Source organism: Malaclemys terrapin, chromosome 15 (genome assembly GCF_027887155.1).
Source record: "Malaclemys terrapin pileata isolate rMalTer1 chromosome 15, rMalTer1.hap1, whole genome shotgun sequence".
NCBI classification, from domain to species: domain Eukaryota; kingdom Metazoa; phylum Chordata; order Testudines; family Emydidae; genus Malaclemys; species Malaclemys terrapin.
Window position 1 is genome coordinate 22720 of NC_071519.1, and position 26845 is coordinate 49564.

At 47.0% G+C, this 26845-nt stretch overlaps 1 pseudogene; it reads right to left on the reverse strand.

Moving 5' to 3' along the window:
- Window positions 1-4031: 4031 nt before the first annotated feature.
- Window positions 4032-26845, reverse strand: part of LOC128849161 (zinc finger protein 436-like) — a 56946-nt pseudogene continuing 34132 nt past the window's right edge.

The following is a 26845-nucleotide window of genomic DNA, read 5'->3' on the forward strand; positions in this document are numbered from 1 at the left end:
TTAACCAGTATACAGAATTAAGTTTAAATCAATTATTTATTAGGGTAATTTTTCCTACTGGAGACCAATGTACCACAGTAGGGGTGGGATAGTGGAAGGGGGGCAATCTGGGGAATACATTTTCAACACCCAAGTGGGTCATTATGTATTTTTAAATACATCATTGACAAGTTTGCAATCACTGGTCACACCTCCAGCTGCACCAAGTAGCACATAGGGCACCACATTCGGCAAACAAAGGTAAGAGACTACAATTCCCCTGCTGCACCAAGGCACACTGCACTAGAAGCACACGTGAGAAGCAGCAGCAGCTTTAAGTCCATCCCCCTTTCCCCTCCCCCCACAGTAGATCTGCACAGAGAGCTATAGACATCTATGTTTCAATCACCACTAGACACATGCAGGTGAATATGTCTATGAAGGGACGCTTGTAGACCAGTGGTTCTGAAACTTTTGTACTGGTGACCCCTTGCACATAGCAAGCCTCTGAGTGCGACCCCCCCCTAAAAAATTAAAAACACTTTTTAATATATTTAATTATAAATATTATAAATGCATTATAAATGCAGGAGGTAAAGCGGGGTTAGGGGTGGAGGCGGACAGCTTGGAACCCCCCCAGGTAATAACCTGGTGGCCCCCTAAGGGGTCCCAACCCCTAGTTTGAGAACCCCTGCTGTAGACCACCAGGCAATGAGAGAGCATGTTGGTCAACACCTTAGAGAGAAGTCATGAAGGAAGAACAAACTCAGCACCTATAGTCACCTTCCTGGTTCCAGGCCTCTGGTCAGGAGGACCTGCTCCCACCTGCCCTGGGATATCAGCTACTCCCAAGATGGGGAAATTCTCCCCCTGCACCCAGAATGAGCAGGAAACCTTTTATTAGAAACCAAACTGCAGCTAGAGGGAAGCAGGAGTCTGTACTCAGCCTTTACCACACATTTATCTTAGAGGCCAGTCAGGGTAATGCACTGGTGGTGTTCCCTGGCACTGCCGTGACACCCGGTGGCCAGTCAGGGTAAATCACAGACTGCATCTGCCCTGGCGCACCCGGTGGTGGGCAGTCAGGATAATGCACAGACTGTTTACTCAGGAAAAAGAACAGGAGGACTTGTGGCACCTTAGAGACTAACAAATTTATTAGAGCATAAGCTTTCGTGGGCTACAGCCCACTTCTTCGGATGCATACTCAGGAGCAGCCGTGACACCAGTGGCTAGTCAGGGGTAATGCATGGACTGTCTCTTCCATGGAGCAGTAGTGACACCCAGTGGCTAGTCAAGGTAATGCACAGAGGGTTTCTCAGAAAAAAACAGTAATACCCCATGGACAGCAGTGGGCAGCGCCAGCCTCTTCTGGTGGCGGAGGGTAAGACAGAAAATGGTGGCAGCTGCAACCCTCCTTGCCATGAGGCCCTGACCCTCCTGTGGCTCCACCCCCTGCTCCTCCTCAGTGAAGTGCCAGCCCTGCCTCCTCTCCTCCAAGGCCATGGCCCATGGCCATGCCAGAGGCCAGAAGCCAGAGTCGGGCAGGGTGAAGCAGTTGCTGCACTAGCTGATGTCAGAGTGCAGGCAGCTGCCGAGCTTCCCCATCTTGTCCTCCTTGGGACCGCAGGGCTATGGCTGCTCCTCAGCTCCCTACTGCCCTTTGACTGCTCACCGCCCACAAGAGCCTCCCTGGTGCGGGGTCCAACTACGGGGCCAGCACAGCCCTCGGGGAGCAGGACTCAGGAACCCAGGCCAGAGCACATCAGTCCGGGATGCTGTGCTGAGCCTTGGACCCTACACCTGCCCTGGCTGGTGGACCCTGACCAAAACGGGCACCCCCCGATCCTCAGGCTCTGTTGGGTTTACAGGGTGCGGTGCCCTGGGGAGTGGGGTCAGGGTTAAATGGGAGGGTTGGAGGATTGTATGCTCTTAGCTTGTCACCAGGGGTCACTGTGACAATGGTGGGGGGATACAAATAGGGCACTGCCACACCTGACCACCCTGGATGGATCCCACAGCTCCCAGCTGCTGCAAGCAGACCCCAGAGCTCCCTGTCACCATGGGTGGACCCCAAAGCTCCCAAGCACCACAAGTGGCAGGGGACCCCGGAGCTCCCAGCTGCCACAGGCAGCCCTCAGACGCTGCAGGCACCAGAGGGAGCCCCCAGCTCCCAAACCGTGCAGGCAGACCCTGGAGTTCCCAGTCACCATGGGCGGCGGGAGAAGCCGCAGCCTCATGCTGTTGCAGATGGACCCCGTAGCTCCCAGCTGCCACATTGGTGGAGGAATGTTGTGAAGGCCAAGACTAGATCAGGGTTCAAAAAAGAACTAATATTCATGGAGGCTAGGTCCATCACTGGCTATGAGCTAGGATGGGCAGGGACGGTGTCCTTAGCCTCTGTTTGCCAGAAGCTGGGAATGAGCAACAGAGAATGGATCACTTGATGATTCCTTGTTCTGTTCATTCTCTCTGGGGCACCTGGCATTGGCCATTGTTGGAAGACAGGATACTGGGCTAGATGGACCTTTGGTCTGCCCCAGTCTGGCAGCTCTCATGGGCAGCAGGGGGATCCCACGCCTCCCAGCCATCATGGACAGACCCTGCAGCTCCCAGCAGCCACGGAGGACTCTGGAGCTGCATTCCACAAACGTCCATTGCATTGGATGGGTTATTTAGGGACAGGGGTATACACAATGTAACTGTTTGCTATTACATTGTAACAGGATACGGATAAGTGACAACAGGGCAAACAACATTCCACTAGTTTTCAGGAGGTTTAAACACCTAATACACTTGTACATTTAACAGTCGCTTTTCTCGATACTAATACACACATCAATTGGCCTGAATACACTCTGACATAACCTGCACTGCCAGCGTCACACCTTGTACAAACATTACTGCAATAGCATGTAGAGCAGCGTGACCCCCGAGGGTGTGTGAGCTGGTTTCAGGGGGTCTGCGGGGCCCCACGCCTCCCGCAGGGCAGAAGCCTGGAGCCCCAATGCTCCCCACTCCACAGAGCAGACGCCCCAAGTCTCCACAACCCAGCAGCTGTAGCGCTGAGCTGCCCCCTGCCCAGCAGCTGTAGCCCAGAGACCCGAGCTGCCCCCCTACCCCAGCTGAGCCTTGGAGTTTTTCTACCATGGGGTGGGGCCTCAGAAAGAAAAAGGTTGAGAACCCCTGGTGCAGGGTGTGAACATGAGTGTTAGTCTGTCACAAAAACCTCTTTCACAACTGCCTTGGGAAATAAATACATGGGCCTTTTGCCCAGTTCTTCGGTACTTACTGTGGAATTCTCTCCCCGGATCAGAGACAATATTGACCTAAAAAACAATTGAGCAGCAGTGTGATTGTGTGCAGTCACTTCAGTTAGTTGCACAACTTGGGATGTGCTCTAGTTCACCATTTCAGAATGGAGATTTAAAAACAGTTGGTTTTTAAACAGCATGTCCAATAGCTTGGAGTTGTCTCTCCTGTTGACTGAACTGCACTTGAAGTTTCTCCATGTCATCATGGAGGGAGCAGAGAAAAGGCATAAAATAAAATGAGAAATGACTATTTCAGTAAATAGTCCTGTTCTCAAAGTCCCCAGTAAACCTGAGCTACAGTCTGGCAAATAAAATTCATATCTGATTATGTGACCAAATGTCCCCCAAGAGGAAAAACCCCACATCAAACAAGATACATCCAGCTTCATACAACTAGAAATTCCAGAGCAGGTTAAATATGACGACTGTAGCCTGATTTAGGGTGTGCTAATAACATTAATTTAATGTATTTATTTTATTTTATTAATTACAATATTAATAGGATTGGTTTTAGGCTTGCCAATTTGTTTGATTAGAAGATAAAAGAAGAACAGGAGTACTTGTGGCACTTAGTCTCTAAGGTGCCACAAGTACTCCTGTTCTTCTTTTTGCGGATACAGACTAACACGGCTGTTACTCTGAAACCTAGAAGATAAAAGTTTTTGTTTCGAATCAGGCTTCACAGAATTTACAAAGGACCCTCGGGGGTATGACAGGAAGGTCACACTGAGACAGATAGAGCCTTAAAGACTTTTTATTAAAATCAATGAACTAGTAAGTCAATGGTAAAATACCCAGAGTTACAGAGTTACAATTGCATTACTGCTATTCAAAAGATACATATGATAATATAGTATTATATGTAACAAAGCTTTGGTTAACATACTCACACCCTTCCTTGATAACCTGGGGGTAAGAGACACAGGACCAGCCTTGCAGTTCAAGTTTCTCAATTTTTGATGCAGAGCTTAGAAAAACTAATGCTAAGAGCTAACTTAGGTTTTAATTTTAAGTTTGTTAGTCAAGTAAACCCTAATAAACAAAACTAAGGGTACGTCCAGACTACCCACCGAATCAGCGGGTAGTAATCGATCTATTGGGGATTGATATATCACGTCTCATCTAGACGCGATATATCGATCCCCGAACGCGCTCCCATCGACTCCAGAACTCCACCAAGGTGAGGGGCGGTAGCGGAGTTGACGGGGGAGCCACGGCCGTCGATCCCACGCCATGAGAACCCAAGATAAGTCAAAATAAGATATGTCAACTTAAGCTACGCTATTCCCGTAGCTGAAAGTTGCGTAGCTTACATCGACCACCCCTCGCTGTGTAGACCAGCCCTAAGAAGAAAAGCTTAGGGAAACCAAGCTTAGCCTAATTCCCTTGAACCTTAAAGTTTAAGAAGAACAAGGACAGCCTACTAATAGCAGTAGCCATCGCAGATAGAATAGAGTGAGTGAGTGAGTGTGAGTAAGATCGAGTAAGTGAAAATGATAGAGTGGAGTGCAGTGAAGTGAAGTGCTCTAGTGAGGTGGGTCACCTCTTTTATAGAGCACAAGTGCCGGAAATCCTTCCTCCTATGCCCACATTTTATTCCTCACCCACAAACGTTAGGGTACACTTACCCCACAGGCTAGTAGGTTTGTGCGTATTGATGACACATATACAGCATACACACATAAGTTTCCTTTTGGTGTACCTGTTAAGTCTGTGGGTACCACATTGAAAACCCCTCTATGCCATTCTTCATTATCTATTGGTCTAGGTAGAAGGTTATAGACATAGGCATGGATACTTATTTATTTAGGTAACAAGATATAGGTTAACTTTACTTTTCTGGGTAAATGGTCTTAATATAGATGTGTTATCTTTCCTTAGCTTAACATACAGGAAATGGCCTGTAGGTCTCTTGCGTTACAGCCAAGATTACTTTAATATAAATCTATAAACCTATTACAATAAACCAAATACTTAAACTTATACGAAAAAATATATCTATGCAAGCAAGCAGGTTAGTCCTATAGTCTACACGACTCAGAATCAGGACAAGAGATTCTCCCATTGCATTCTCCTCTGAGCCATTCAAACCTCCTTCACTCATTAGTTTTGAGTCATATTATTTACAAAAGTTCTAGCATCATCGTAATGGAAAAAAACAAAAAACAAACCAATCAGCCAGCCTCCCCATCTGCAAACAATACCATCTCATTAGAAAAAGTCCTGCAACAGGCTTTGCCAACAGGTGGAAACTGGGATTCAAACTCCAAATGATCTCACTGTATTTGACATCCATTCAAATTCCCCGTCCAGGTCAGTGACACTTTCATCTCAGGCCCTAAATTACTGTTTTAGGAGCAAAGAAAACAAATTGTGATCCACAGACAGAGGGCTGAGAACCCTGAATCATAGGACACATTCAGTGGAGGAACTGTAGAAAGTGGAGATCAATTCCACATGGCTCAAAAAGAGGAAACACTGCTGGGGTAATTCAGAAGGTGGGAAGCCGTCCGACTCACCACTTCTTCAGGTGTCACAGAGGTTGAAAAAAACACTTTTTTTATCCTCAGTCACAGAGTCACCGGGCGATGCTCTGGAACTGCTCCCTATGAAGCCAGTCAGGACTCTGGGGGAGTCTCCTCTCTCTGAACACACTGTCACCAGGGCAAGATGCTTACACAACTTCGACCTTCCTGGGTCTGACCTCAAAGCATTCAGCATCCCCTTCCACACCATGCGCTTCCCACAGCGAGTCCACCCGGACGGGGCTCCTGGGGAAACCAGAGGGCCCTGCCCCCCAGCTCCGCGTTCAGACATGACTCTCAGCCAGCTGGGAGAACAGAAGGTTTATTATTTGACAGGAACACGGCATAGAACAGAACTCGTTAGTCACTGATTTCTGTGCTTTCAGCCAAGTCCATCTTGGGGAGTCGTGGGATAGATGCCCTGGACTCTCCCTCTTCCAGTCCCCCCAAGCAGACTGCCAGCTTCCAGCGACCCGAACTCAGACACCCCCATTGCTCCTACTCCTTGTCTTTGTCTCTCTTCCAGACTGATTCTTTCTGGAGCACCCTTAATGGCCTCCACTTAATATAAACTTGTATCACTGATGTAAACCTCTCTTATTTTCCTAGCTCCAGATATAGAGATAATACATGCAAACACATAGGATGAACATACTTAGTAGATTACAAGCTTTCTAATGACACCATACAAGTATTTAATATAAAGCATATTCCAGTTATGTCATATTTATAAGCATATTTCCATAAAGCATATGGAGTGCAACGTCACACACCGGTCATAGCATAGGTGCAGGCAGTGGGAGCAGCCTCACGTGCCCCCGAGGTCTCAGCCACAGTCACACACCCCTATTCCCACCACACAGAGGCAGCACACAGAGAAACTGAGGCACACGCAGTATTCATGCAAAGCAGTAAAACTCACATAGGCTCAACAGTAAGACTCACATACAACAGAACAAAGGAAAATCCCCACTTCATCACACCCTCTATCCCTGCTCCTTCTCGGTTATATTTACATTGAGAAAAAGGGTACAAAACCCAACTGCTATTCAGCAGAACCCAGTGCAACGTGGGAACAACTGGGAATGAGGCAATCTGTCCCTAATGGGGGAACCTGGTGACTAACAATCACTTTGCAGTGGGAGGAAAAGTATAAACGTGATGCTCCAAATTTAGTTAGACTAGGAAAAGTGATGGAGGTTGTGTCTGGTGGTGAGGAAATTTGCTATGTTATCCTGGCCGCTATATGGGCTATTTTCTTCATTGAAAAAAATAGTTGTGTTTTTACATGAGGATCCCTAACTCAATTTAGCTAACTCCATGGAAAACCCTAGTGGAGTCAAAACCCAGGTAGATTTAACCTCCATTTACCTAGTAAAGATCACTCCTGGTTCCCCCACCTGGGACTGAGGGACATTCCCGTTGGAGGGATCCACACTTCCATGACACAGAACAAAGGAGTTGATGAAAAACACTGTGGGCTTTGTCACGGAGTCCCCGGGCAATGCTCTGGAACTGCTCCCCACAAAGCCAGTCAGGACTTTGGGGAGCCTCCTCTCCCTCGGAGCAAACCATCTTCAGGGCAAGAAGCTCACACAGCTTCACCTCCTGGGTCTTTCCTGGGAGCATTCAGCATATGTCCCTCCGTGCGCTTCCCACAGCGAGTCCACCCCGGCAGGGTCCTGGGGAAGCCAAAGGGTTCTGCACCCCCCACTTCGCAGTCAGACGTGACTCTCGGCCAGCCAGTAAAACAGAGGTTTATTAGATAACAGGAACACGGTCTAAAACAGAGCTTGTAGGTACAGCGGCAAAAGGGACCCCTCGGCAGGGTCCATTATAGGGTTCAGAGAGCCAGACACCCACGTCTGCCCTCACTCCTAGTCCCCAGGTAGCTCCAACTCTGAAAACCCCCTCCGGCCCTTCCTTCTCCCGGCTTTGTCTCTTTCCCAGGCCAGGAGGTCACCTGATCTCTTTGTTCACCTTTAGCTATTTCCTTGCAGGGGGGGGGAAGGGACCCTGGCCATTTGTTGCCAGGAAGACAGAGTGTCAGTGATTTATGTGCACTGGCCTTTCCCCACCACCTACATAGGGGAAACTGAGGCACCCACACAGTATTCAGAGGAAACATTAAGAACAGTCCCACTTCTTCACAGACTTCACTCCAAGGAAGGGTGAGCTGCAAAAAGGAAAAGCAGACAACTCGCCTGAAGGAGCTGAGACGCCACAAATGCTGCCTTAGAGTTCACTACTTGGGAATTAGCAAAAGGAAAAAACAATCTTTTCTGAGACCCAGACAAGATTTTCATGGTGTTTATCTCTCTTGCAGCTTCTGTGGTGATACATAAGAGAAGAGCTGTGATGGAAAAATTTCCCGCACTCACAGCATTTATAGGGTTTTCTCTCCTGTGTGGTTCCTCTGATGCGTAATAAGGCCTGATCTCCCAGCGAAGGTTTTCCCGCACTCATGGCATTTATAGGGTTTCTCTCCTGTGTGGCTCCTCTGATGTGCAATAAGGCCTGATCTCCCAGGGAAGGTTTTCCCGCACTCACAGCATTTATAGGGTTTCTCTCCTGTGTGGATCCTCTGATGTGCAATAAGGTGTGAGCTCCAAGTGAAGGTTTTCCCACACTCACAGCATTTATAGGGTTTCTCTCCTGTGTGGCTCCTCTGATGTGTAATAAGGCCTGATCTTCCAGCGAAGGTTTTCCCACACTCATGGCATTTATAGGGTTTCTCTCCTGTATGGCTCCTCTGATGTGTAATAAGGTGTGAGCGCCGAGCGAAAGTTTTCCCGCACTCACAGCATTCATAGGGTTTCTCTCCTGTGTGGCTCCTCTGATGGGTAATAAGGTGTGAGGAGTGAGCGAAGGTTTTCCCGCACTCACGGCATTTATAGGGTTTCTCTCCTGTGTGGCTCCTCTGATGGGTAATAAGGCCTGAGATCTGAGTGAAGGTTTTCCCGCACTCACGGCATTCATAGGGTTTCTCTCCTGTGTGACTCCTCTGATGCGTAATAAGGTGTGAGCTCCGAGCAAAGGTTTTCCCGCACTCACAGCATTCATAGGGTTTCTCCCCTGTGTGGCTCATCTGATGTCTAATAAGGCCTGAGCTCCGAGCAAAAGTTTTCCCACACTCACAGCATTTATAGGGTTTCTCCCCTGTATGGATCCTCTGATGGCGAATAAGGTTTGAGCTCTGAGCAAAGGTTTTCCCGCACTCACAGCATTTATAGGGTTTCTCCCCTGTGTGGCTCCTCTGATGGCTAATAAGGTGTGAGCGCTCAGTGAAGGTTTTCCCGCACTCGCAGCATTCATGGGGCCTCATTCCGGTGTGGATTCCCTGATGGTGTGAGCGCCTCCTGAACTTTTTCCCACACTCAAATCCCATGTTATTTCTCTCTCCCGTCAGGATTCTCTGCTGGGCCGTGGCTCCCTTGAGGCCTTTATGAGTTCCCCGATAATTAACAGATATTCCAACTTTCTGTGCTGGCTTGTTTCCCTGCTGCTTCTCTGGTCTATGCTGCCCCCGAGAGCCTTTTCCCTGCTCACAACTCCTGGACACACTCCCTTTGCATCTTTGCAACAATGCCCCATGCGCTTCCACTTGCTCCTCTTCCTGCTGAGGATTCTGCTCCACGGTCTCTCTCACCATCCCCTCACCTGCTGGGACAGAGAAAGAAAAACCTCAGAAAGCGGAAAGGAAAAGGAGAGAACAAACCAAGAGAATAGCTGGAGATGGAAAAAAATCAGGGACTGAATTTCTCCCAAAGGGGAGCGAGGAGAGGATCAATTCTGCATCCAGTTCCCACCCAAACACTCAGGGAGAAGAGAGTTTGGGCTGGGAACTACTGCCAGGAGTTAGGATGGATAGGAAGCCATGAACAGTGTCTGCCCTAAGGATATGACACCTGCTGGGGGCCATCCTGAACCCAGAGACCTCACAAGGTCTTTGTTGGGAATCCCAGCTGTTTCCTTCAAACACTGAGAAGGTTTAATGATCCCTCACCCACGCAGCTGCCTCTCAAGCTCTCTCTTTCCTCTGAGCCCTGGAGATCTGGGGCCCACTGCTCTTCCCCTCGTTCCAGTTGGGAGATGACACCGGGTTTGGAAACTGGGAACCCTGCTCAGAGGAAAGAAGACCAGTGAGATCAGGTAACACGCAAAAGAAGAAGTTACTCAACTTGTGCATCAACGATAGTTCTTTGAGATGTGTCTCCCTATGGGTGCACCATTGAACGTGCTAGCACATTAACAATAGCTGTGTAGACCAGTGGCTTTCCACACTACTGTGCCCCTTTCAAGAGTCTGATTTGTCTTGCGTACCTTCAAGTTACACCTCATTTAAAAACTACTTGCTTATAAAATCAGACATAAAAATACAAAAGTGTCACTGCACACCATGAATTGCTGACTTTCTCATTTTTACGATATCATTATGAAATAAATAATTGGAATATAAATATTTTACTTACATTTCAGGGTATATTATATAGATCAGTATAAACAAGTTATTGTATGAAATTTTACTTTGTGCTGACTTGGCTAGTGATTTTTCCGTAGCAACTCTGGATAGGGTGACCAGACGTCCCGATAAAATCGGGACCGTCCCGATATTGTGGCGTTTGTCCCACATCCCAACCGATGTTTGGTCAGGGATACAATTTGTCCTGATATTTCGCGGTACTACTACTACCGTTTTTTTCTTTGCTCCGCCGGCGGATATTTCCCGATGTCCTGATATTTTCTTCCTCTCATCTGGTCACCCTAACTCTGGAAGAACTCTGCGTACACACCCAGGGGTACACATACTGCTGGTGTAGAGACTGAGCTCCAGCCCAATCTGCAACATAGATGCAGTTATATATAGCCCGCCAAGGGCAGTTTGGGGACCCAGGCTGGGAGGGTCTCTCCCAGAGGCAGCACAGACATCCCAAAGTGCAGTACAGTTGTGTTCTCACGTTCTGCTTCCCTTGGACCCAGTCATTACACATTAACCTCCAGTCTTTGACACTTACACCATCCAGTGTGCTGCATTCATATGTGGACAGTCCTTGATAGTGTTTCCATGTAAATGGAGACAGGCCTATGCTGCTTCAACAGGAATTACATCCCCATCCCAGAAGAGGAATTCACTGCTTCACACCCAGTGACTAACAAAGCAAATTGAGAGGGAAGCTGACCCATGCATACTTTCCATTAAAAATCCTACTAAATAAAGCCCCCATTCTCCAGAGGGAGACAAGGTGAAAGTGAAGGGCTAGGACCATGAATCATAAAATCACAGTAACACACGGGGTAAAGGGATCTCAAGATGTCAGCTAGTCCATGCTCCAGCCCTGAGGCAGGACCAAGTATACACAGACCATCTGTCTAACCTCTTCTTAAAAACCTCCAGTGACCAGGATTCCACAACCTCTCTTGGTAACGTATTCCTGTACTCATCTATACGCACAGCTGGAAAGTTTTTCCTAAGATCCAACCTAAACATCCCATGCTGCAGAACAAGCCGGTTAACCTCTCCTACTTAGGGTTAGGGTAGGGAGAAGTAGTAAGGCAGGGGCAGGCAAACTTTTTGGCCTGAGGGCCACATCGGGTTTCCAAAATTGTATGGAGGGCCGGATAGGGGAGGCTGTGTCTCCCCAAAGAGCCAGGCGTGGCCAGGCCCCTGACCCCTATCTGACCCCCCCTGCTTCTCGCCCCTGACGGTACCCCCGGGACTCCTACCCCATCCAACACCCCCGTTCCCTGATGGCCCCGCCCCCCAGTGACCCATGACCCATCCACTACCCCCCAGTCCCCTGACCGCCCAGGACCCTCCGCCCCACCCTATATGAATGTATATATGACATAACTGGAATATGTTTTATGCTACATATGCCATGTAACATATCTATGTAAAGGTTATGATCTACTGAATCTATTAATCCTATTTGTATGCACATATCATTTTTGTATTTTAAGTTATGAATATTGGCTGTATACTTGTCTGATTCTAAGTAGGTTTTAGTGAAGCAGTTGGTCAGCTTCCTGAGAAAAGACTATTCTCAGTAAGTGCCCAATCAAGAAGCCCTTAAGCCAACAATGAATTTGGAGACGCCAATCCACATCTGAGCTTTCCCAGGCATGTGGCTTGGCTGGTAAGGAACTCAGTCATGCATGGACATGTGACTTGCCCAGGTGACTCCAAAACTCCATTTTGTAGCTGGACTTTGCATAGGAGAGAGGAGGGGGTCTCCACTCACAAGAGAAAGTCTATTTAAACCCCTGGGAGACCCCTCCATTTTGTCTTTAGCTGGCTAAAGAGAGAGCCTCCCCACCCCAAAGATACCTGACAGAAACTGGAACAAAGGACAGTAACTACAGGGGGTGTGAGTGATTGCTGGACCCAGACTAGAAGGAGATTAGTCTGTAAAAGGAAGCTTACGGGGTGAGGTTTTTATCTGTATTCAATTTCTTAGACATAGACTTCCCTGTTTTATTTTATTTTGCTTGGTAATTCACCTTGTTCTGTCTGTTACTACCTGGAACCACTTAAATCCTACTTTCTGTATTTAATAAAATCACTTTTTACTTATTAATTAACCCAGAGTATGTATTAATAGTTGGGGGGGGCAAACAGCTGTGCATCTCTTTCTATCAGTGTTACAGGCGGTGAACAATCTATGAGTTATGAGCTTTATACAGGGTAAAACGGATTTAGTTAGGGTTTGGACCCCGTTGGGAGTTGGGCTTCTGAGTGTTAAAGTCAGGAACACTTCTGTAACTTGCTTTCCAATTAAACCTGCAGCTTTGGGGGCACATGGATCAGGCCCTGGGTCTGCGTTGGAGCAGACTGGCGTGTCTGGCTCAGCAAGACAGGGTGCTGGAGGCCTAAGCTGGCAGGGAAAGCAGGGTCAGAAGTAGTTTTGGCACATCAGTTGGCAGCTCCCAGGGGGTTTCTGTGATCCAACCCTCACAACAAGTATTCCTCATTTCAGTGCGGAGTGGTGTAGGCGGCGTCAATAAAGGCACACAAGGGTGTGTTCTTGCCACAGGGATTGTCAGCAGGCTGGTGCCATACGTGCACAGGGTCCCCAGGGCTCAGGGAGGGGTAAGTGAAGGCAACGACTCAGACGGAATCCTCATTGGAAGGGTAAAGGGGTGGTGACATTATGAAAGTCCAAGATGGATTGTGTGCCGTAGGCTCAGTGTCTGAGTGCAGGCCAGGGGCAGGCAACTTCTGTTCCCTACATCGGACCTAACCCCAAGTTTTGCAGTGTTAGCGTTTGCGCTGTCCTGCACCTGTGCTCTGTTCCCAAAGTGTTCTGTAGCGGGGAGGGCAGAGCGCTGGTCAGTGTCTCATTGGCCTATCGGGGTGTTGCTGAAACAGGGCAAAGTTGAGGCTGCACTGTGAACCTTAACTCTTCATTTCCCCTTCTAAGAACCTAGAGGACAGGAATCCTTACCCAGCGAGGTCATGTTCTCATAGTTCTCCTGCATGACGTCTTTGTAGAGGGCTCTCTGAGCGGGGTCCAGCAGAGCCCACTCTTCCCTGGTGAAATACACAGCCACCTCCTCGAAAGTCACCGGCCCCTGAAAAAGCAAGAGCGCCCCACTCTGCACCTGCTGCCCAGCGACATCCCCACCACTCACATTGGAGGAGGGCCAATCACATGGAAGCTCTGGGAGGCAGGCAGGATCCCACCCCCTCCCCATCAGAGCAGCCAGGAGGCATCAGGGTGAGGAGCGAAAGAGAGAGAGCCCCTCGCCCCTTCTAGCAGACAGAGATGGCAGGGGTCTTCCCATTCAGCACTCACCTACCAGCCAGAAGCTGATACAGGAGATGGAGCCCCCAGCAGGGTCCAGGGACAGCCCCCTGGCAGGAATCCAAACACCCTCCCCAGTGCCAGTAGTTGGATGGGACGGGATGGGGTGTCTTCCCCGGGCCTCACTGGCGGTTGCCCTCTGGCTAGTAGGTTCAGACTCCAGTACTGGAGGCTGGTACGTTTCCCTAGCCCAGTCCAGGGGGGTTGTTACCTGCTTGAGAAATTAGGGAATTTCCACCCACAAACCCGATGGGTCTGTTAAAATCTAGGCCCCACCGTAAACAAATCCCAGCAGGTTTGTCACACCCTGTCCCCCCCCTTTCTCCACCCTGTGTATTTCCTGCCCCCACCCACTCCTGACCACCCCCAGAAGCACCCACCTTCTGTGTCTTTACTGCCCTTCTCCCGCCAACAGGAGCCCACAAGCAACTCCCCGATAATCCCTACCTGAGCTGGCTCCACGGCAGCCATTTCCCTTTCCTGGCAGGATGGGACGTAACGCTGCAGCCTGTCAGGGCAAGAAGGGGACGTGTCAGAACAGGACAATAACGTCACATCTCAATTCCCCCCGGCTCTTTCCTCGCAGACGGATGTTCTCGACTCTGTCATGCAAATAACATAAATATTCAAAACACAATTAGTAATGGGGAGGGGGAACATGGGACTCTGACTTCCTTTTCTAACAGGTGTCTGGGTAGTTAAACAAACACAGTGTCCAATGAGTTCTTGGAATGTGTTGGGGACACCTGTTTGCTTCAGAACCAGGGGGATTTTAACCAGGCACCAGGCATTTTAGATGTGAAGGAAAATTTGGTAGGCCTCAACGTTGGTCAAGCTAGTAGGCCTGAAGCACTGGCCAAGCTAGTTTTGTATATGAAGAGCCAAATGGAAAGTCCCCAAAACCGAGCAATGGCTTTCTGTGTATAGGGGGCAGGAGAAGGCGGAGTGTAAAGTCCCCAAACAGAACAATTTGCAATAGCCAAGTTTAAGACATAAATAACCACAATAGAAGCGTTAGTAAAGTCAAACCGCAAAAGGACCAGACTGGGAATAACAATAACAGGAAGGACCAAATAAGGGAGATGATTGTTCTTTTTGCTTTTGACCTGTATTGATTTTGCAATGTATTCCAAATAAGATAATTGATATGGAAGTATGTGTAATTTGTTTGTGGTTTTAAGCTTTAAAAAGCTGTGTGTTCCTTGAATCGGGGGGGCAGCTCCGAATAGCTGTCACCCCTTGCATGCTCGTAATCAATAAAGGTACCTCAGGCTAATCTGATTCCAAACACAACAGGTGGATCATTTTTCCACATCAATTGGTGCCATCACTCGGATAGACAGCGACCCCCGAACTGGAGGACCACAAGCTGTTCCCCACCAGACCCTGGGCCCATCAGAACAGTAAGAGACCTTTTTGAATTCTGTAGTTCGGGTTTCTGGTGGAGGATCGTCCGTAGGCTCTGGGTTTCGGTGAGTTGCACGCTCTAGCCAGAACTTTTTGCTGCCAGGCAAGCCTGACGCCCTTTTGTTCTGTTCCCCGGGAAGTGCCCTATTTGTGCCTAAATAAACCTCTGTATTGATTTGTGTGCCAGTGTAAATGCCTGCATGAAAGTGAGCTGTTATAAGGGTCACAGGAAGACACCCAGAGCTCTCTGCGAAGCCGTTGGCTCATGACCGGAGATGCCTCTAAAGCAAGCCCTGTGACTCCACCTACTGGGGCCGAAACAGAAAGGCCCTGACTGAAGTAGCCTCACTCTGCTGGCTTGACCGGCGAGGGGACTGCCTGGGTCTAGGTTTGTGTGTCCCTATCCTCTACCGTCTTTGAACAGTCTGGTTTTCTTACCATCTTTTCTCTGGTTCTCCTCCTCCGTCGGTAAAAGGTGATCTGATGAGCCAATAACTGCTCTGATCACCTCGCTTGAAGCAATAGAGTATGCGGCGTTCCTCTCTCCGAAACTAGCTGACGCTTTTTGCTGAAAGGTGATTGGCTGTAAGGACAGTTGTGGACACCCTATATAAACCTTTCCCTGTGTGAGAGACCCGAGTGAAAGTGATTTGGAAAATGGGGGCTGGTGAGACAAAAGGGATCACCGTCCTGCCAAAAGGGCACACCTGAGTATTGTATGTTTGTATGTAAGTAAATTGCAGTCCTTTCACTTGTAAGCTTTTAAGAGAATGGGATCCCCACAAAGCCAGTTCGATGCATATTCTAATTGGCATGAAGAAACAGAAAATGGTGCCATGAATCTCAAATGAGGAGTCTCAAGGCCTCCCAGGAGAAATTTACCACACAATTAAATGAGTTAAAAGGGGAATTGGCAAAGAATTTAAGAACAGTCCCACTTTATCACAGCCAACTTAGTTGAATTTAATGTTTTCTCTGAATACTGTGTGGATGCCTCAGTTTCCCCTATGCAGTTCTTAAGTATCTCGGTGGTGGGAGAAGGGGGTGTGATTGTTGTAGAGCCCTAGAGGGCAGATGTGATGCTGTCTGGACAGAAAATGGCCCACACTCTCTCTCCTGGCAACTAATGACCTGGGCCCCTCCTCTACAAAGGTGCCAGCTGAAGGTGTTGGAGAACAAAGAGATCAGGTGACCTCCTGGCCCGGAAAAGAGACAAAGGGAGAGGAGGGGCTGGAGAGTTTCAGTTTTCAGCTGGCTGGGAAAATGGAGGGGAGCCCAGACAGGGCTCTGGCCTCCCTGGGGCCCCCCCAAGATGGACCTAACTGAGGGGGTCCTGTTGTCTGTACCCGCAAGACCTGTCTTGGACTGTGTTCCTGTCGTCTAAATAAGCCTTCTGTTTTACTGGCTGGCTGAGAGTCATGGTGAATCACAGGAAGCCAAGGGTGCAGGGCCTTGTCTCCCCCAAACTCCGTGACACTGGCAAGAAACTTTATGCAACAAAAGCATAATATAGCTCAGTGGTTTGAGCATTGGCCTGCTAAACCCAGCGTTGTGAGTTCAATCCTTGAAGGGGCCACTTGGGGATCTGGGGCAAAATCAGTACTTGGTCCTGCTAGGGAAGGCAGGGGACTGGACTCGATGACCTTTCAAGGTCCCTTCCAGTTCTGGGAGCTGGGATATCTCCATTAATTTAAAAAAAAAAAAAAAAGCCCCTTATGTTCACCCCCCAGTCAGTGTCTCCCCGTACTGAGGAAACAATCCCCTTGCGCCAGTTCCCGGGCATTGGTGCTTTGGGTCAGGAGACCTTGGTGTCTGTGCATGCACCTTGGTCTCCCATGGAATTGTATAATTTAATTAAAATTTTTCCAAAAATAAAAGAAAACCCTGTTAAATTCCAAGGAGAATTAAAAACTGTCATGCACTGTTACAACCCTACCTGGGCAGACTTAAACCAACTCCTGGAGGGAGTCCTGCCCAGGAAAACATTAAATCGCCTTTATCAGGCAGCCCGGTGGCCCATGGAGGACCCAGGCCACGACCAGGACACAATAAATAGGATTAGAAACAGGTGGTGGGAAGCAGTTCTCATAGTCTTCCCAAAGAAAGCAGATTGGGCCAAAATTAGCACCTGTAAACAAAGTAAAGAAAAGGATACTGTCGTAGGTAGGAGAATGGACATAAGGAAGAAGGGTAGTGTAGATACAATTCTAATAGGTGATACTGGTGGTAGAATGTCTGGGCCTAATCAGGTAAAGAATGTGAGTGAAGCCAAACAGCAAGAATTAAGATGTTTGCACACCAATGCAAGGAGCCTAGGTAACAAAATGGAGGAACTAGAGTTACTGGTGCAGGAAGTGAAACCGGATATTATAGAGATAACAGAAACATGGTGGAATAGTAGTCAAGACTGGAGTACAGGTATTGAAGGGTATGTGCTGTTTAGGAAAGATAGAAATAAAGGCAAAGGTGGTGGAGTAGCATTGTATATCAATGATGAGGTAGACTGTAAAGCAGGGGTAGGCAACCTATGTCACGGGTGCCGAAGGTGGCACGCGAGCTGGTTTTCAGTGGCACTCACACTGCCCGGGTCCTGGCCACCAGTCTGGGGGGCTCTGCATTTTAATTTAATTTTAAATGAAGCTTCTTAAACATTTTAAAAACCTTATTTACTTTACATACAGCAATAGTTTAGTTATATTTTATTGACTTATAGAAAGAGACCTTCTAAAAACGTTAAAATGTATTACTGGCACGCGAAACCTTAAATTAGAGTGAATAAATGAAGACTCCGCACACCACTTCTGAAAGGTTGCCGGCCCCTGGTGTAAAGAAATAAGAAGTGAGGGAATGGATAAGACCGAGTCTGTCTGGGCAAAAATCACATTGGGGAAGAAAGCTACTAGAGCCTCCCCTGAGATAGTGCTTGGGGTGTGCTACAGACCACCGGGATCCGATCTGGATATGGAGAGAGACCTCGTTAATGTTTTTAATGAAGTAAACACTAATGGGAATTGTGTGATCATGGGAGACTTTAACTTCCCAGATATAGACTGGAGGACAAGTGCTAGTAATAATAGGGTTCAGATTTTCCTAGATGTGATAGCTGATGGATTCCTTCACCAAGTAGTTGCTGAACCAACAAGAGGGGATGCCAAGTCAAAGTTGCAGAAACTATCAGAAGCCTGCATCCCAAGAAAGGGGAAAAAATTCATAGGCAGGAGTTGTAGACCAAGCTGGATGAGCAAGCATCTCAGAGAAGTGATTAAGAAAAAGCAGAAAGCCTACAAGGAATGGAAGATGAGAGTGATCAGCAAGGAAAGCTACCTCATTGAGGTCAGAACATGTAGGGATAAAGTGAGAAAGGCCAAAAGCCATATAGAGTTGGACCTTGCAAAGCAAATTAAAACCAATAGTAAAAGGTTCTATAGCCATATAAATAAGAAGAAAACAAAGAAAGAAGAAGTGGGACTGCTAAACACTGAGGCTGGAGTGGAGGTTAAGGATAATCTAGGCATGGCCCAATATCTAAACAAATACTTTGCCTCAGTCTTTAATGAGGCTAATGAGGAGTTTAGGGATAATGGTAGGATGACATATAGGAATGAGGATATGGAGGTAGATATTACCACATCTGAGGTAGAAGCCAAACTCGAACAGCTTAATGAGACGAAATCGGGGGGCCCAGATAATCTTTATCCAAGAATATTAAAGGAACTGGCATATGAAATTGCAAACCCATTAGTAAGAATTTTTAATGAATCTGTAAACTCAGGGGTTGTACCATACGACTGGAGAATTGCTAATATAGTTACATACATTGCTAACATAACATGATCTGGGCAACTACAGGCCTATCAGTTTGACATCTGTAGTATGCAAGGTCTTGGAAAAAATTTTGAAGGAGAAAGTAGTTAAAAGACATTGAGGTTAATGGTAATTGGGACAAAATACAACACGGTTTTACAAAAGGTAGATCATGCCAAACCAACCTCATCGCCTTCTTTGAGAAGGTAACAGATTTTTTTGGACAAAGGAAATGCAGTGGATCTAATTGACCTCGATTTCAGTAAGGCATTTGATACGGTTCCACATGGGGAATTATTAGCTAAATTGGAAAAGATGGAGATCAATATGAAAATTGAAAGGTGGATAAGGAACTGGCTAAAAGGGAGACTACAACGGGTCATACTGAAAGGTGAATTGTCAGGCTGGAGGGAGGTTACTAGTGGAATTCCTCAGGGATCGGTTTGGGGACCAATCTTATTTAATCTTTTTATTACTGACCTTGGCACAAAAAGTGGGAATGTGCTAATAAAGTTTGCAGATGACACAAAGCTAGGAGGTATTGCCAATACAGAGAAGGACCGGGATATCCTACAGGAAGATCTGGGTGACCTTGTAAACTGGAGTAATAGTAATAGGATGAAATTTAATAGTTAACAGTGCAAGGTCATGCATTTAGGGATTAATAACAAGAACTATTGTTATAAGCTGGGGAGGCATCAGTTGGAAGTAACAGAGGAGGAGAAGGACCTCGGAGTATTGGTTGATCACAGGATGACTATGAGCCGCCAATGTGATATGGCCGTGAAAAAAGCTAATGTGGTCTCGGGATGCATCATGCAAGGTATTTCCAGTAGAGATAAGGAGGTGTTAGTACCATTATACAAGGCACTGGTGAGACCTCATCTGGAATACTGGGTGCAGTTCTGGTCTCCCATGTTTAGGAAGGATGAATTCAAACTGGAACAGGTTCAGAGAAGGGCTACTAGGATGATCCGAGGAATGGAAAACCTGTCTTATGAAAGGAGACTCAAAGAGCTTGGCTTGTTTAGCCTAACCAAGAGAAGGCTGAAGGGAGATATGATTGCTCTCTATAAATATATCAGGGGAATAAATACCAGGGAGGAGAGGAATTATTTAACCTCAGTACCAATGTGGACACAAGAACAAATGGATATAAACTGGCTATCAGGAAGTTTAGACTTGAAATTAGATGAAGGTTTCTAACCATCAGAGGAGTGAAGTTCTGGAACAGCTTTCCAAGGGGAGCAGTGGGGGCAAAAGACATATCTGGCTTCAAGACTAAGCTTGATAAGTTTATGGAGGGGATGGTATGATGGGATAGCCTAATTTTGGCAATTAATTGGTGTTTGACTATTAGCATTAAATATGCCCAGTGGCTTGTGATGGGACACTAGATAGGGTGGGATTTGAGTTACTACAGAGAATTCTTTCCTGGGTGTCTGGCTGGTGAGTCTTGCCCACATGCTCAGGGTTTAGCAGGTTGCCATATTTGAGGTCAGGAAGGAATTTTCCTCCAGGGCAGATTGGCAGAAGCCCTGGGTTTTTTTTTTACTTCCTCTGCAGCATGGGGCATGGGTCACTTGCTGGAAGATTCTCTGCACCTTGAAGTCTTTAAACCATGATTTGAGGACTTTAATGGCTCAGACACAGGTTTGATACAGGAGTGGGTGGGTGAGATTCTGTGGCCTGCATTGTGCAGGAGGTCAGACTAGATGATCATAATGGTCCCTTCTGACCTTAAAGTCTATGATTCTATGAATCTAAATGAAATTTTAGCAGCTACCCAACACTATCACTGCCACATTGAAACTAAGTTAATGACAATCCAGCTCCAGAACATGCAGGGACCCCACAATAGCCGCCTATTGCGGGGGAGAAGGGAAAGGCCAAACGAAGGTCCCCACCACCCACCTCCCCAGGGACCAGCGCTGGTGCGTGTCACTATTGCAAACAGATGGGCAAAGGGAATGTCCCTACCGCCCTGGCCGCTCCCGAAGCGGTAGGGGTGGGTAATGTTCTTGTGCCCTACCCAGTCTCTCCACCTCTGCCCGTTTCTATCGGTCCCCTGTCTGACTGACATGCTTTCCTCCTCAGTCCTTGTTCACCGGTTAACCTTTTGGGAAGAGACTTGCTGTGTAAACTGAATTGCACAATCTACTGTACCCCAGATGGCGTGTATCTGGACGTGCCTGATCTCGCTCACAATGAGGTCCTGACCGTTTTGTATGTGGACACTCCAAAGGAGGAGACTGACCCCAGCCCTTCCTCGTCTGCCCAACCAGCTAAAATTCACCCGCATCCTCTCTCAAAATTGGCCGAGGAAGGAATTTGACCTGTAATCTCCTCCTCAATTCAGCCAGGAGTCATTATTTCTACAGTCAGTGCGTGTAACTCCCCCATTTTACCGTGCTGTTAATGCTGCTGTTCTTCCTACCTTTCCCATTGTTCCCAGCCCTGCTACTATCCTTTCCTACAATGCACCGGTGCCGAGGGGTTAATAGGTGTGTATAAATAAATAAAAGGGGGGTTAGTCAAAAGCCCATCCTCCTCGCTAAATTGGTAGTGAAACAATGCCTGTGCCTGCAAAAAATAATAATAATAATGCAACAAGGAAAAAGGATCGGGCCCAGACAAGCAGGCAACAGCAGTTTGAGGAAGTTAAAAGAAAGAAAGTAAAAAGTTAACGCTGTAGTTACTGGAGGAAACTTTGTACAAATGTTAAAAGAAGGTGTCATGAAAAGAAAATTCTTGGTTTCTTTGCAGCTATTCCTTTGAAAAAAGGGCCCATTTCTCCAGAGGAGTGTCTGTAAATAGTCCAGGCAAGCGGTTATTTAAGTTGAATCATTTAACTATGAACAAGTTAGTCAAATTTGCTAAAGAACATTCCTGGTGTATACAATCTTTGTTTTATAAGTTTGAGATGAATTGGTGTTGTTTTAAGGTTGCGAAACCGAGAAATACTTTTGCCAAACAAAAGAAACGAGTGTTGTTTAATTTTGGTATTTAGCATTTAATCCTTAAGGTAACTTAATGCTTTACAAGATTTAAAATGTTGTTTTTTAATAAAAACCAAAGTTGTGGCTGCAGCAGGGCAGTCAAGGCCAGGAGAATGGGGAAAAGATTTTAAATCTGTTTTGGCAACAAATAGCAGATAGAAGCTGTAGTCAGTGCCCCACGCTAAGCCTTAAGGTGGCTCTGTGTAATCAACGGTCACTTTGCCAAAGGGGAGCCAAAATGGATTGTTTTCCTTTTCAAATCAATGCGTGTTTGAAAGCATAAGTTAAAAGTTAGAAGTTAATTGTGCCCTTTTAAAACAAAGTCCCTAAGCGGATGATAACTTTAAAGCAAGCCGAAAATATCTGTGTTAATGCAAATCACCTAAATAATAAAGATAGAAGCCATTAAAACGTGAGCTGCCTATAAAACGAATACAGAAAAATACGGGGAGTAATTCCTCAGTTTTGCCTGCAATCAGCAAGGGTGTTTGTAAAAAAAATAATATTTTAAGCAATAATCTGCTAACCCCAAGGGGGTAAAAATATGCTCTCTTTGTCTTTCAGAAAAATAGGAAAAGCTGATACTGACTGAAAAGCCAAAAATGTTCTTGGAGTGTTGCTGGGTACACTTTGCATCCTGATCGCCTTTGGCGCTTCCCAGACGGCCGCCTGGTTGCGCCCAGGGTACTTTTGCCCTATTTGGCTCACATGCACCATGGAGTGGCGCACGTGGGCAAAAGGGAAATGATTGCTGTAGTCAAATGAGACTGGTTTGTACCGGATTTTTCTCCTGTGGCCCAGCAATACTGCCAACAGGGTGTAATATGCAAGCAACATAAGGTTGGTAAAGCTGTCAAGGTTAGGCAGGCAGCAGATCCCCCTTCCTGGGGACCTTTTATAAATATTTGGATTGATTTTATTTAAATGTTTAAATATTGTAATGATAAGTGTGTTAGTTTTAGTTACCGTATTTTCCAAATGGGTTGAGGCCTTTCCCTGTAAAAAGGCAGATGCCAAAACTGTTGTAAAACTTTGTTTAAGGATTTTGTACCACGATTTGACATACCTGTGAGTAGCAACAGTGACTGTGGACCTAATTTTACTGGACAAATTGTAACAAGTTATGTGTAGCTTTACAGATCCAACACAATCTTCACTGCCCCCCCACCCGCAGTCTGCCGGGACACTGAAATGTCAAAATGGGATTTTGAAAAATAAACTGGCCAAGACTGTGCTGAAACTAATTTAAAGTGGCCAAATGCCCTCCCATTAGCATTAATGAATATGAGGGCCACTCCCAATCGAAAAACTAAACTCAGCCCTCATGAAATTCTAACAGGGTGCCCAATGCGACTACCGGCTGCACCCCTCTGGCCCTGGCTCAGTGGACAGTCATTTAAATAACACTGTCACGGAGTGCCCGGGCGATGCTCTGGAACTGCTCCCCACAAAGCCAGTCAGGACTCTGGGGGAGCCTCCTCTCTCGTCAGGGCAAGAAGCTCACATGGCTTCACCTTCCTGAGTCTGACCTTGGAGCATTCAGCATCCTCTGCCCCTCCGTGCGCTTCCCACAGCGAGTCCACCCTGGCGGGGTCCCAGGGAAGCCATAGGGTCCTGCATCCCACACTTCACAGTCAGATGTGACTCTTAGCCAGCCAGTAAAACAGAGGTTTATTAGATGAAAGGAACACGGTCTAAAACAGAGCTTGTACGTACAGAGAACAGGACCCCTCAGCTGGGGCCATTTTGGGGGGCAGTGAGCCAGACAACCCCCCTCTGCACTTCTCTCCTCTTTCCCAACTAGTCCCAAACTGAAAACGCTCCAGCCCCTCCTCTCTGGCCTTTGTCTCTTTCCCGGGCCAGGAGTTCACCTGATCTCTTTGTTCTCCAACACCTTTAGCTATCCCCTTGCAGGGGGGGAAAGGCCCTGGCCATTAGTTGCCAGGAAACAGAGTGTCGGCCATTTGTGCACACTGGCCTTTATCCCACCACCTAGAGACTTAAGAAATGCATAGGGGAAACTGAGGCACCCCTACAGTATTCAGAGGAAACATTAAGAACAGTCCCACTTCGTCACATCTCTCCCCCCTTCGAGACCGATAATCGCTAATGGCTCAGATATCTCCTCAGTCAGCTCCTTCAGCATTCTAGGGTGCATTTCATCAGGCCCTGGTGTCTTGAAGACATCTAACCTAAGTAATTTTTAACTTGTTCCTTCCCTATTTTAGCCTATGATCCTACCTCATTTTCATTGGCATTCATTAAGTTAGATGTCCAATTGCTACTAAACTTTTTGGTGAAAACTGAAACAAAAGGCCTTTAGCATTTCTGCCATTTCCACATTTTCTGTTATTGTTCCTCCCCACCCCCTCACTGAGTACCATAAGCATGTGGGGACAAAATCAGAAAAATTAACTCACAAAATAAGTTACACCCAGCAAGGGACATAGAAGGCAATAAGTAGGGTACTACTTAAATCACGGTGGGGAGGGGGAATCATACAATTTTCAAGGGTTGGTCATGGCATAAATAGTGAACTTCGTGGATGTGTTATACACCTGCAACATTTGCTATTTATGTAGTGAGTAACCCACGAAAAAGTGTGATTTCTCCACAGTGTTTCTCACACTAGGAGCCCACCAGGGGGGTCACGGTATTGCCACCCTTACTCCTGAGTTGATGCTGGCAGCAGTGCTGCCTGGAACTGGGTGGCGAGAGAGCGGTGGACGCTGGCCGGTGCCCGGCTCTGAAGGCAGAGAAGTAGGGGTTGCTTAGAATTACCACCTTTACTTCTGTTCTGTGGCGGCGCTGCCTTTAGAGCTAGGCACCAGCCGGCAGCTGCCGCTCTCCACTCTGCCTTCAGAGCTGGGCAGCCGGAGACCCGATTTCATGGTCCGTGATGCAAATTTCCGCCCTCATTTTTATGCCCCATTTTTCTACTCCCCAGCCCTGCTTTGTGCCCTTGGTGGCTGCCCCACTCACCCCACTCGTGTTATGGCCCTGTAGCTGCACGAAACTGTCTGGTTACCAAAACAATTCACAGGCGTAATATCATAGTTGAGTGTTTATATTATTCCAGCAGATTTTTCTTAAACAAATAGGTCTGCTGTGGCTTTTCCAAATTATGGCAATTCATAAAGGTCCATTATTACTTTTCTCCGATTGTCCAAGACATCTTTGCAACTCAGCTGCAATTATTTGAAGATCATCCCGCGTTTCAGGTAGGGTCTTAATTATTATTAACCAAGAGGAGAAAGAAACAGACACCACAATAGGGAAAGAACAGGTTAAAAATATGTAGATACGTTAGATATATTAATGTCAGCCACGAAATTCATTTTAGGGTGCTCAAGGAATTAGCTGAGGCAATCTGGGAACCATTAGCAATTATCTTTGAGAACGCCTGGAAAACGGTGAAGACTGGAGAAGAGCAAGCATTCTACCCATCTTTTAAAAGGGGAACAAAGAGGACTGGGGAATAAAGTCAAGCCTTCCTTAGATACCTGGAATGAACAAATTATTATACAATCAATTTGTAAGCACCTAGAGGACAGTAAGGTGATAAGCATGGATTTGCAAAAACAAATAATGCCAAGTCAATCTAATTTCCTGCTTTCACAGGGGTACTGGACTTCACAGGGGTACTGGATCCGGGGGACACTGTAGGCAGGACATATCTTGATTTTAGTCAGGCTTTTGACACAGGCCCCCATGATATTCTCACAGTGAACTAGGGAAATGTGGTGTACATGAATGTGCTATAAAATGGGAGACAATGTTGTTGGAAGGCTGTACTCAGACAGTAATCATTAGTGGTTCACTGTCCAACGGGAGGATGTATACAATGGGGTCCCCATGGGCCAGTCCTGGATCTGATAGAGTCAATATTTTCACTCATTACTGGGATAATGGACTGGAGATAGGGTGACCAGATAGCAAGTGTGAAAAATTGGGACGGGGGGTGGGGGTAATAGGAGCCTATATAAGAAAAAGGCCCAAAAATTGGGACTCTCCCTATAAAATCGGGACAGCTGGTCACCCTAACTGGAGAGCATGCTGTCTAAATATGCAGATAACAGCCGCTGCGAAGGGCTGCAAGCACATTGGAGGACAGGATTAGAATTCAAGGTAACATTTACAAATTGGAGAAGTGGGCTGAATGAACAAGATGAAATTCAATAAAGACAAGTGCAAACTACTAGATTTAGGGAAGGAAAACCAAATGCATAACTACAAAGTGGGGATGTGATTGGAATAACAGAGACTTGGTGGGATAACTCACATGACTGGAATACTGTCATGGATGGACATAAACTGTTCAGGAAGGACAGGCAGGGCAGAAAAGGTGGGGGAGTTGCGTTGTATGTAAGAGAGGAGTATGACTGCTCAGAGTTCTGGTATGAAACTGCAGAAAAGCCTGAGAGTCTCTGGATTGAGTTTAGAAGTGTGAGTAACAAGGATGATGTCATGGTGGGAGTCTGCTATAGACCACCAGACCAGGGGGATGAGGTGGACGAGGCTTTCTTCCGACAACTAGCAGAAGTTACAAGATCGCAGGCCCTAGTTCTCATGGGAGACTTTAATCACTCTGATATCTGCTGGGAGAGCAATACAGCGGTGCACAGACAATCCAGGAAGTTTTTGGAAAGTGTAGGGGACAATTTACTGGTGCAAGTGCTGGAGGAACCAAGTAGGGGCAGAGCTCTTCTAGACCTGCTGCTCACAAACAGGGAAGAATTAGTAGGGGAAGCAAAAGTGGATGGGAACCTGGGAGGCAGTGATCATGAGATGGTAGAGTTCAGGATCCTGACACAAGGAAGAAAGGAGAGCAGCAGAATATGGACCCTGGACTTCAGAAAAGCAGACTTTGACTCCCTCAGGGAACTGATGGGCAGGATCCCCTGGGAGAATAACATGACGGGGAAACGAGTCCAGGAGAGCTGGCTGTATTTTAAAGAATCCTTATTGAGGTTGCAGGAACAAACCATCCTGATGTGTAGAAAGAATAGTAA